General features: G+C 41.6%; 1 long non-coding RNA gene across 1 annotated transcript; it reads left to right on the top strand.

The window, feature by feature from the left end:
* The first annotated feature begins 700 nt into the window (after positions 1 to 700).
* LOC135909423 (uncharacterized) lies at positions 701 to 8612 on the top strand. Its single transcript, XR_010566716.2, has 3 exons — positions 701 to 983; positions 2485 to 2621; positions 7844 to 8612. It is a non-coding gene; the product is annotated as an uncharacterized lncRNA (long non-coding RNA).
* Positions 8613 to 10216: the final 1604 nt, after the last annotated feature.

Below are 10216 nucleotides of genomic sequence, written 5' to 3'. Positions count from 1 at the left end.
CGTTTACTTCGCTTTGAAAACAGACGCGCGCACACCTATCTTGAAAGTGATCTGCGGAAAGCGCATAGTGCGGCATAAGCTGAAAGCTTCGTGAGCGCAGTGTTCTCGCCGCTTCGGTCGCGTTGAAGCGAAGCTAGCACGAAGGTGAATTCACTCGCTGCTGCGGGTTCTATTTTGAAGGATATCGTGCGGTACGGACTGACGGACGGATGGTTTTTCTTGTTGGGGAAGTATAGAAATGCTTACGTTATAAAAAAAATCGCAGGGTTCGCGAATTTCGCGATAAGAACAAACACCAACCTACTCCCCCGCCCCCCGCTGAGCGATGCCGTCTTGATCGCCCCCTCCCAACCCCGGGAAAAGGGACACTACCTTTCTATATCAGTTGAAGAAAGGATGATGAAGCGTTAACAACGACAATAACGGCCTTTTCGAACGAGTTGTCTTATGGCCTCTGAGATTTGCGCGCGAACCTGGGAGGCCATAATTGGCCGCTTAATAGCATAAAAAGACAAAGATAATGCCAAACGACACAACTAAAAATTCAAACAAAGAACTGATCTTAGCTATACTGTTTGGGGAAAAGAAATAAAAAATTAGACAGCCGCAACACACGCCACTAAAGCCACCACCGCCGCCATAACGCGGAACCAACGGTTGGCAACATTCATTCGCGCGTCATTGCTTCGTTCGCTTCGTCTCCGCAACGGCCGCAACGAGAGCCGCCATCTTCTCGCGCCTAACGTTTTGTATGGCTTTGTTCTCTGCAATCCGCGCACACAGCTCATCGGTGGCTGCACGTCTGCTCGGCGTCGCAATGCAACCTGCGTCATTTTCTGGTGCTCGCGCAATCGGTGTGAAACATGTCGCATGTGAAACGTTTGATAGAAGTGCCTCACGTCCAAGTCAAGCCGCCGTACGGGTGTATGGCTGTGCGCCCCGTTCTCGGAAGCGTCGACGGGTTTCCGGCATGCGGATTTCAGGTACGTGCAAATGCGTTTCGCCGTCCTATTGAGCTCCGGAGCAAAGCGTGCAATATTTCATGTGAAAGATGCAGTGCCCGTGATCATGGTGTGAATTTCGAGCGGCAAACGAGAACTTTGGCACTTAGAGCACACCGCGGCTGCTAAGTCAGCGTGGAAATTGTTTTACGTTACCGTAATATGTTGCTGTCAGTCTAATCTGCGGTTTGTGGACAGCTAGCCCATTGACTTTTGCTTGTGGCAGCGATAGGTATATAAATGGAAGCGATAATAATTTTCGAGAGCAGAGAGTTTTTTCGCTCGATGTTTGGTCGTGTTCATGGCGTTATGAAAGCTAGAAAACTAACTGGCTTGATCGTGCTTAGTTCCAACTCCAAGGAGCGTAACGTTGGTGCTGTATATGTTTGTTTTCGGTGTCACGAGTACCACTTTCATGCTTTTGTTGCATGAGAGTGGTAGCTGCTGCGTGACGTCTGGGTAGAACGCAATAAAAGCAATTTCCTCACTCATACGTATGCAATATGAGGTAACAAAATTTCCAGCGTTTTATTCGGAGCGTAAATATCCAGCATAGTTTAGTAAGAAACTCAAATTCTGTGTTAGCTTAGTAGGCGTGAAACAAGTGAAACTCGCATTCCTTTTTGAATTTTCGCCCAAACTGCACCGCCCCCAGATGCGTCATCGGGTAATTGACAGTAGCTTCGCTACGTGAGTTTTTATGCGCCTATATTGCCCGGTTAAGTATCCTGTTAATTTATGCCGACGCTCGTTCATCTTGATTTTAAGCGGTTACTATCCCCGAGTACCGGACGATGCCAAACTTGTGAGGTGTAGCAAACGCGGGAAATTCAAAGTGGCGTGGCTGCAAGTTCCTGTTTTTACGTTTCTTGCATTCAAAGCCAACAGACACAGTATCACTGATTTATTTCCATTTCTGCTGTACTTGATCAATCTAATGTGACAACTGCATTTGCTCTTTAATGTTCTCCATTTACTGTGTATTCAGCTTGGCTGCCGCCCTCTCTTCAGAGGATGCCGCTGTGATAGCTCTTTCGTATAGCACATGCCTCTAGGCCCTTGTGTTTCAAGGACTCCGGAGAGGCTGCAGTGCTCCAAGTAATTTTACCATCCTATATATTTTCTATGTTGCATCATTCTTCCACGATGGATTTTAATGTTAATAGTATTCGTCATTAGTCATCGCCATAATTTTATAGCACGTAAATTTTACGCACTTTACAGCGACAATTTTTAGGCCAGTTTACAGCCAAGTCACATCTTCCATAATACATCGTCAACATTACCACTTGTCATGGCGCTCTTTGGCCAAACCTGGCCCTTGCGCCATAAAACACCACACATCATCATCATCAGCTTGGCTGCCAGAAAATGCTTGAATTTCTTTCAGTATCCAAGTGACGAAATATTTCACTGACGGCCGTGTGTGAAACACGCAAGATGACAAAACTGATAGCAAAATGATGAGATATTTCTTTCATAGCGTTTGGACTCGACTTTTGGTGAGGATGTCGATCGACCTTGGGCCTGGTGACAGCACACCCGACATCGCCAAAGTGCAGCCTATCAGTAGAGTGCCCCCGAATGGACCATCAACATCGGAAAATGAAGCAGAGCCAGGTAGGGGTAATTTTTACTTTGGAACAGAATACTGACAGCTGCCTCTTTTTTTAAGAACTAAATAACAAATTTACAAACCAATCCTTTCTCTTTGTGCAGCCTACATAGAATTGTTTTTTGCTTGTTATACAGACCTTCAGAAAGCAGTTCTTCTGAACCCTTTTTGCATGGACAAATAAATAAAGGGGAGCGCACTTTCTGAAGAAATTGATGCACTGAAATGTGCGTTCGACACACAGTGAGATGCAAAATAACCAACTTTAAAGCGGTAAAAAAAATTGAAACATGTTCTAACATCATAACCCGCCTTGGCATACGGATCTAAATATAACAGCAACGGAGGTGCATGCAGAGAAGTGTTTGTAATTGTTTGCAAGATATGTACATTGTCTAAGAAATTGTTTTTATTTACTTGGAGCTTCTTGGTGCCATGGCAGTGCAGTAAAAGCTCAAAATGATGCCCCTGCTCCTAATAAAGCACCTTTAGATATTAAAATGAAATTATGGGCTTTTACATTCCAAAACCTAAAGTTTTGGGAACCTGGCTTCTTTAATGTACACCTGAATCTAAGGGCATAAGCGGTATTGCATTTTACCCTCATTGGAGGGCAGCTGCCATGGCCTAGATTGAAGCTGGGACCAGCATGACTGAGCAGCATGGCATCATAGTAAGTGGGCTATAACACCAGGTCAAAATGAGAAATACTGCTTAGAACTACCAACTTCTTGGCTCACAAGCACTTTGCACTAAGTTGTATGGAGTACTGACAGCGACTGTTTATGTACCAATTTCTTTTTAGGCTGACTCCATTATTAAGGTGTGAAGCTTCAATTAGTCAAAACCAGCCTAAATTACAGAACCAGCTCAAAACACGCACCATGTATAGCTGGATTTGGACATGCAAATGGAGTCAATTCATGTCGCCGAAAATGGAAGTGGCAGTCACACTATTTCTATTTCGTGCATTTTGCCTAGAACATAGTCAATAATAGTTAATCAATTTCTAAAATATTCTTTTCAAAAAGTTTTTTTTCAAACATGAAAGGAGGAGCCAAATGGTGTTCAGGTGCACGAGCGGTTAGTTGCATGGCACTTCTTGCATGTGTTCACTGGCTTCTTTCAAGCTTGAAAAGAAAAATTTGTTGCACCTACTGAGCAGTAGAAAGCTGGATTGGGAATTTTTCAGGATGCTCTACAATTTTCGCACTGACACTTTTGCTTTGAATAAAATATTTGAGCAGTTAAATAATTGTTACTACCTAATTACCTAATTAGGAAAAATGCAAGAATTGGTTTCACTTCCTCAAAACGATGACAAACGATATTACCTTGGTACTGTCCAGCTACGTGGCACTTGTACTTATTTAAAGTTTGCGCATGTCATACAGACCACCTGGCAATTACAAGGCATATATAGAAGTGGCTAAGTTGTGTGAGCCAGCCATGTGTAGCGAATCATGAGAAACAGCCATGTTTCTTTGACTTAAGGGCATGATAAGATTTACATGCTCGACACCTTGTATCAGTGTGCTCTAGGCCTGTTCGTAATTTAGCTGCTACATAAACGATATTTCTCCACGTGTAAGCTCATATGCATCTTTCAAGTATATTGCCTCATGTGTCCAAAATAGACCATCTTCGCACTTCCTTCATTATGTCATCTGTTGCTGTGCTAAATTTTTAACATGCAACTGCACAAATTTTCATCTAGTTTTCGTATTTCCTCCTTGTTTGGTGGCTTTATTTCTGAACAAGATGTTTTCGGTAAACCCTGTTCCACACAGCACTACACAGCATTTCTGCCTTGAGTGGGAATTTTTTTTTTTCAGATTGACATTAATACACGTTGCCTGGGCAATATAAGGCATTCTACATAACACGGCCCTGCAATAATGTTTTATATTGCATTCCAGCATCATGCAAAACTGTTTACTTACCAGATTAGAATATGTATAAATGTTGGAAGTAACAGAACTGGAAGAAGCCAGCAGATAATGAGGATATAGCTTAAAAGGACGTCTTGTTGGGCGAGTTGGTCACAATTCATCTTGGCTACTAGGCGCGAAAACACACACGACACAAGGAAGGGGACGGGACAGAGCGCTCTGTCCCGTCCCCTTCCTTGTGTCGTGTGTGTTTTCGCGCCTAGTAGCCAAGATAATGAGGCCAAGGAAAGCATACAGGAACATGTTTTAAGTTTTTTATATGAAGTATAGAAACGATAAATTCTAGGTAAGTGAAAGTGGATTAAAAGATATTCACCTGTGGGTGGGGAACGGACCCATAACCTTCGCATTACGCATGTGATATACTAACCACTGTGGTACTACGGCCGTGTTCGAGCGTCGACAATCTGAGGGGCCATTGTGGATGGTTGAATGCTGCCTCGGTGGCACAGTGGTTAGTGCAACGCATGCCTAATGCAAAGGCTGTAGGTTCGTTCTACCCCCATGCCTGGTTGTTTTTTTTTTGACCATTTTCATTTCCCTTTATCATTTCTACATTTAAATAGAAAATTACAAATAAGTTTCCACGTGCCTTCCCTGGCATCTTCCAGCTGTCATTCAGAAAAATTTTGACCCTCAGTATCCTTTCTTCTCGTTTCGAAGAACAGGAGCTTCATTTTAAAAATAATGAATTCACCTTGTTCAGCATCTCAGTGTGGTCTCAAATCTTATCACAGCATGTGTATTACTAAGTGAAGTTTTTGTCAAGATGATGATATAGCATGGGACCTAATTAGTAGCCTTTGTGTACAGATATATGACTAATTTAATAAATAGGCGGATTTTAAGAAGCACTTCTAACATGGTCTGAGCATGTGTTTAAAAAAACTAATCTAGCATGATTTCAGGCATAACTGTTGCCCCTGAAAAATATTTGGATCATCTGCATTGGCATTGTTTTTAGAGAGCACCAATACTGCTTTGATAGAAGTAGCCTCGTGGAACATGAAGCATCGCTTCTTGCTGAGTCAAGGAAATATTATCTACATATCTGAGGTGCATGTGTCATATGCTCGAATGCTGTTTAAAGGCTGCTAATAAGAAAATTGCTTGACTTGCCTTCCAGAGATTGCTTCAGTAGTCTATGCTACTCGATCATAAACAATTTACCATAGTGAACATTCATCACAGTTGGCTTTGCAATGGTTATGCAAAATACCACAATTGCCTACTAGACATGTGACTGCACTAAAACTTGGAATTAATGACCAGTAAGATTTATGGGACAGCAAAACTTAGTTTATTACTCCTGTTTCTGCCATAGTTTCTTACAGTAATTACTAGAGGGAACTCTGGTGCTGGAGTCGCACCACCATGGGAATCATGGGAAGCACATGGATTTGTCTGATATTCGTGCTTGTGAATTCAGACGTTCTTGTGGCTTCGTATATTATACGCTATATAAATCTTATTGTCGTAAATTTCAGCGCAGTCTATACTCTTCGAAGTGCAGAAGACGGCGCCAACATGCGCAATTGCTATTAATTGCAACGATTGAGCTTGTCCAGGTGGCCAAATCGAAAGGCGCCGAGCGTCTTAAGGCGCTGGTATGCCCGAAATGAATTAATCAGGGCGTTGCACTCGCTTGTCGTTACATGCCTCCGTGGCTTAATGGTTTCGATCAGACTTCTGTTCTAGAGTTCCTGTGTTTGAATCCTGTCGTCGGATGATTTTAATGTTTATTTATTTATTACACAGTATATTGTTGAAAATGACTAGTTTACAAAGTCACAAAGCCGTTTGAAGCCAAACAGACGAAGTTTAGGCAAATCCATATACTTCCCATAATTTCCATGCTGGTACAGCCGTTCCTGTTTGATCTCCTGTGGACACTAACGTCGGAGTTCCCTCTAGTAATTATTGTATGAAACTCTTATTTCTGCACCTTGCTCGTGCAGAAGCGGCACCACACCTGCTGCGTAAACATGCACTACCTTTCGGCCAAGTGCAGTGAATGCTGTGAACTCGCCCTGTACAAAGCCTGCACTAAGTAAAACAAATCACAACATGCAGTTGCTGCCACGTTGAACTGGTGGAATGAGTAGTGAAATGCAGCACCTCCTTAACTAGTTCAGAAAGTGCAGGTTATTCAAGTGGAGATTATATAGTAACAGAAGTTGAGTGATTCTGCATTACATTCACGAAATATACTTCATGATACTTTTCCATTTATTTCCTCAGTTATTAAGAATCCCTTTTGCATTGTTGGACAAAACTGCAGAATGCCAACATATTTTCTAGCATTCACTGGTAGCAAACATGTCAAAACTTGTTCTAGTTTCTGGATTGCCTCTTTAGCCGTTAACCCCCAAGTTAATTCCGGAAAAATGTACCGAATTTTTTACGTACTCAATTTTTCGGTGTCATTCTCATTCTAAAAATATATTACTTCATTGGTCTCTGGTTAGAAATAACACAAAAAGAGGAGCTGCTCTTGCGGGCAGCTTTCCCTCAATGCCGGCTGTAACTCATCTTTGACAATAAGAGCAGCGTAACATCGGGCAGAAAGAGTGCGACTCGTCATTGGCCATATTGGTACTGCCTCCAGTCACTAGTACAGCTTGGGATCAATGGTTAAATGTTGCGACTTTGTTGCTGCCCAATTTTAATTCTGCAGCTGTTACACTTGGGTGTAGCGTGTGTATGTACGTGTGCATGCATTAAAATGATTTCACACTAGAGCAAAGCAACTGTAGTGCAGAGAGGCATTAGTTATCTTTATATGTTTGCTTTGTAAAGATGCACTAAGTTTATCTTTTGCAGTATAGACTTGGCGCTCATTGGCCAAAGATGCCCTTGTGCTACTAAAACCTATCAATTAATTCGCTTTCAGTCTGTGAGTTTTAATTTGTTTTTCTTGAACTGTGCAACTCCCACTCACTGGACTGCATGTCATCTGAGGTGTTCCTTTTTCAATCAAGAATGTTGAGGTTGTGTTTGTGTAACTCGATTTCTTGCCTCAAACGAGCTTGTGCAAACTGACCAAGCTGATAATTCTACCTGCTTATATATTAAATATGTTGCGGTTATGAACCCTCATAATGAATGACACAAAGTATAAAAATTTCATCTAATAAAACAATTTAATGAAATTTTTCATGTTTCTCGTGTTCATGTTCACTTCTCTACTCTAGTGTCCTGTCTGCATGCCTCACCTCTTTTTTTGCATATTAAATATCGTATAAACTTAACCATGCTTTTTTACCACAATGCAGGGGGAAAAGGTTCCGGTAACACCATGCATTCAGTATGGTGGCCCAGATGTGCATGCAAGCAACCTCCTTCATGTGGACCAAGAACTACTCTGCAGTGTCTCGCAGACTTCCATGCGAAGCCCTCAACATTCTCGTCTCAGTGGAATGGCTGCTCATCTATCTGCGTGTCCATCACCAAGACGGCCAGTTGTAAAGCTCTTGTACCCGTTTAAGAAAGCTTAATGATTGTTTTATTTAGTTTTCACGGTTGGCCGTAGAATCTTAACATTGTTGATGTTTCTAACATTTTTACCTGGCACAAAGTGGTGCAATAACTTTAAACCAGTGTAATGTATTTAAATCATGCTCACTCTAATGCCTATCTGGTTTTGTTTGTGTTTAAGAAATTTGAATGTCTGATGAGGTAACGGCATTTGAATTTGTCATCGTGGCTCGTTTCAATGAGCTGCTAGGAAATAAGACGCAAAACTTATCACACGCCAGTTGTAGAATTTTTATTTTCATGACTAGAGTATACACGTTTCAAAAGATGGAAAGTGTGGAAAAAGCCTCAAGAACATAATCATCCTAGGATTGTCATGTCCTTACAACTCTGCAATGACTAATGCCTCATACATCTTGGGAGCACATTGGTCGCAATGCCTACAGGTATACTTGATAAGAGAATAGCTTGCACTCAGATTTGCGATTTGCCACGCAGTTGATGGCTGATGGCTTTTGTTTGCCGTCTTCATCTTACTACTATGTATTCAATATTCATTTAGATGTGCTGCGGTTTTTTGCAGTCACCTATATATATATATATATATATATATATATATATACTTCGTTTCAATAAAAATTTAGTTGAGAGTTAGCGCTCATCCTGTCTGCTTCTAGTCTGTGTCCGTGTCACTTCGCGCTACAATCCAAGATCATGTTACTGTACTAACTCGCACAACTTTCTATCCTTGTGTTAAAGACACACTCAGACTTGTTCTTACTTATGTGACCGGTTATTTTTGTGCTTTATAATAAGATGCAGTGCTTTTCGAATGAAAACATGTAATAAATAGTTCGTAGTCAGGCTACTTAAAAAAACTGTTCTGCTTAAAATTTAATTGAGCAAGCCTGTGCCCATTATTTGGTGCTTATGTCTTTGTATTAGTATGGTTTTACTCCCTATTTTCCTTTTTACATTTAAAATGTGCAAACATTATTATGTAACCATTTCTCTTTAATGAAATAAATACTTCTGACATTTCGTCACAAATTTTACAATGATTTTGTTCAATTAGGTAACCTTAGACTAGCTGATTGTTATTCTGGTAGCTTAACTTGCAATGCCTGTGGTATATTCAATGCAAGCACATGGTGAAAAATAAACTAAACTATTGGGTATAAGCAGGTCACTGGCAGTAAATAGAGCATACATATATTTCAGGAAATAGTGCATGCTTATATATTGAACAGCATGCACAGCTACACATGCTGTTTTGTTCGTAAATGCTGAAACATTAATCGGCGTGGAAGCACTTTGTTCTTTGGCTTTCAGTGCTACCTTTAAGTCATATGTGAAAGTACTAGTAGAAGCATCCCGTGGAGATAAATGACAACTTTAATGAATAGAGGTATAAAATGTGTGCTTAAAACGGCAAAAAACTGCTTGACAGGCAAACGTATGCTTCTGTAGTAGTGCACTTGTTACCGTCGCCAATCCATGCATTGCTTGCGCTCAATTGCATTCAATATGAGCTACAACAACGAGCTGTGGTGTCTTTCCCTCCTGGTCGAGCTGGGGTTGCGAAAATTTTTGACCAAGAAAAGTGGAGGTTTTTAATTATTTCTGAAATGCATGTAACCATGCTTTTGGCTGTGTGCTGTTTCCACGGCGTTATAAGTACTGGTGCACCAAGGTGCGGGAGATCCTGTGTCCTTAGTGCAGCGCGCATTGTTATTGCGCTCTGCATCCTGCCGGCAGTGTACTATCACTGCAGAGGAAGATTACGAAAAGCATGGCCTGTGTGCCTTGCTGCAATGGCGAAACCTTAAGTTGTTTGCCTGAAAGGGACGCACATTATGCTACCAAATGACGGACCAGAAGCGCAATATGAGGACGCCTCACAGATTCTGGCTCATACTGAACAAGGTGGTACCATAGCTAAGGCTAGGCAGCATTCACAACAGCTAGTCTGGCCATCAACTACATGGCTGTAGCGAACGCTAAAATACTTGCAGGGATAACACCCTTTTGGAAGGCTGTTGTCCCTGCTACACCCATATTGAAAGGGTGGTGTCTGCGTTACACCCCATATAGAAAGGGTGTTGTTTGGTTTTACACCGATAGGCGAGGTGACGTCATATTAACACCCCTTCTTTTGTGGGGTGTTAATT

Source organism: Dermacentor albipictus, chromosome 1, assembly GCF_038994185.2.
Source record: "Dermacentor albipictus isolate Rhodes 1998 colony chromosome 1, USDA_Dalb.pri_finalv2, whole genome shotgun sequence".
In the NCBI taxonomy this organism is placed as follows: Eukaryota; Metazoa; Arthropoda; class Arachnida; order Ixodida; family Ixodidae; genus Dermacentor; species Dermacentor albipictus.
This window is presented reverse-complemented; position numbering and strand designations above follow the sequence as displayed.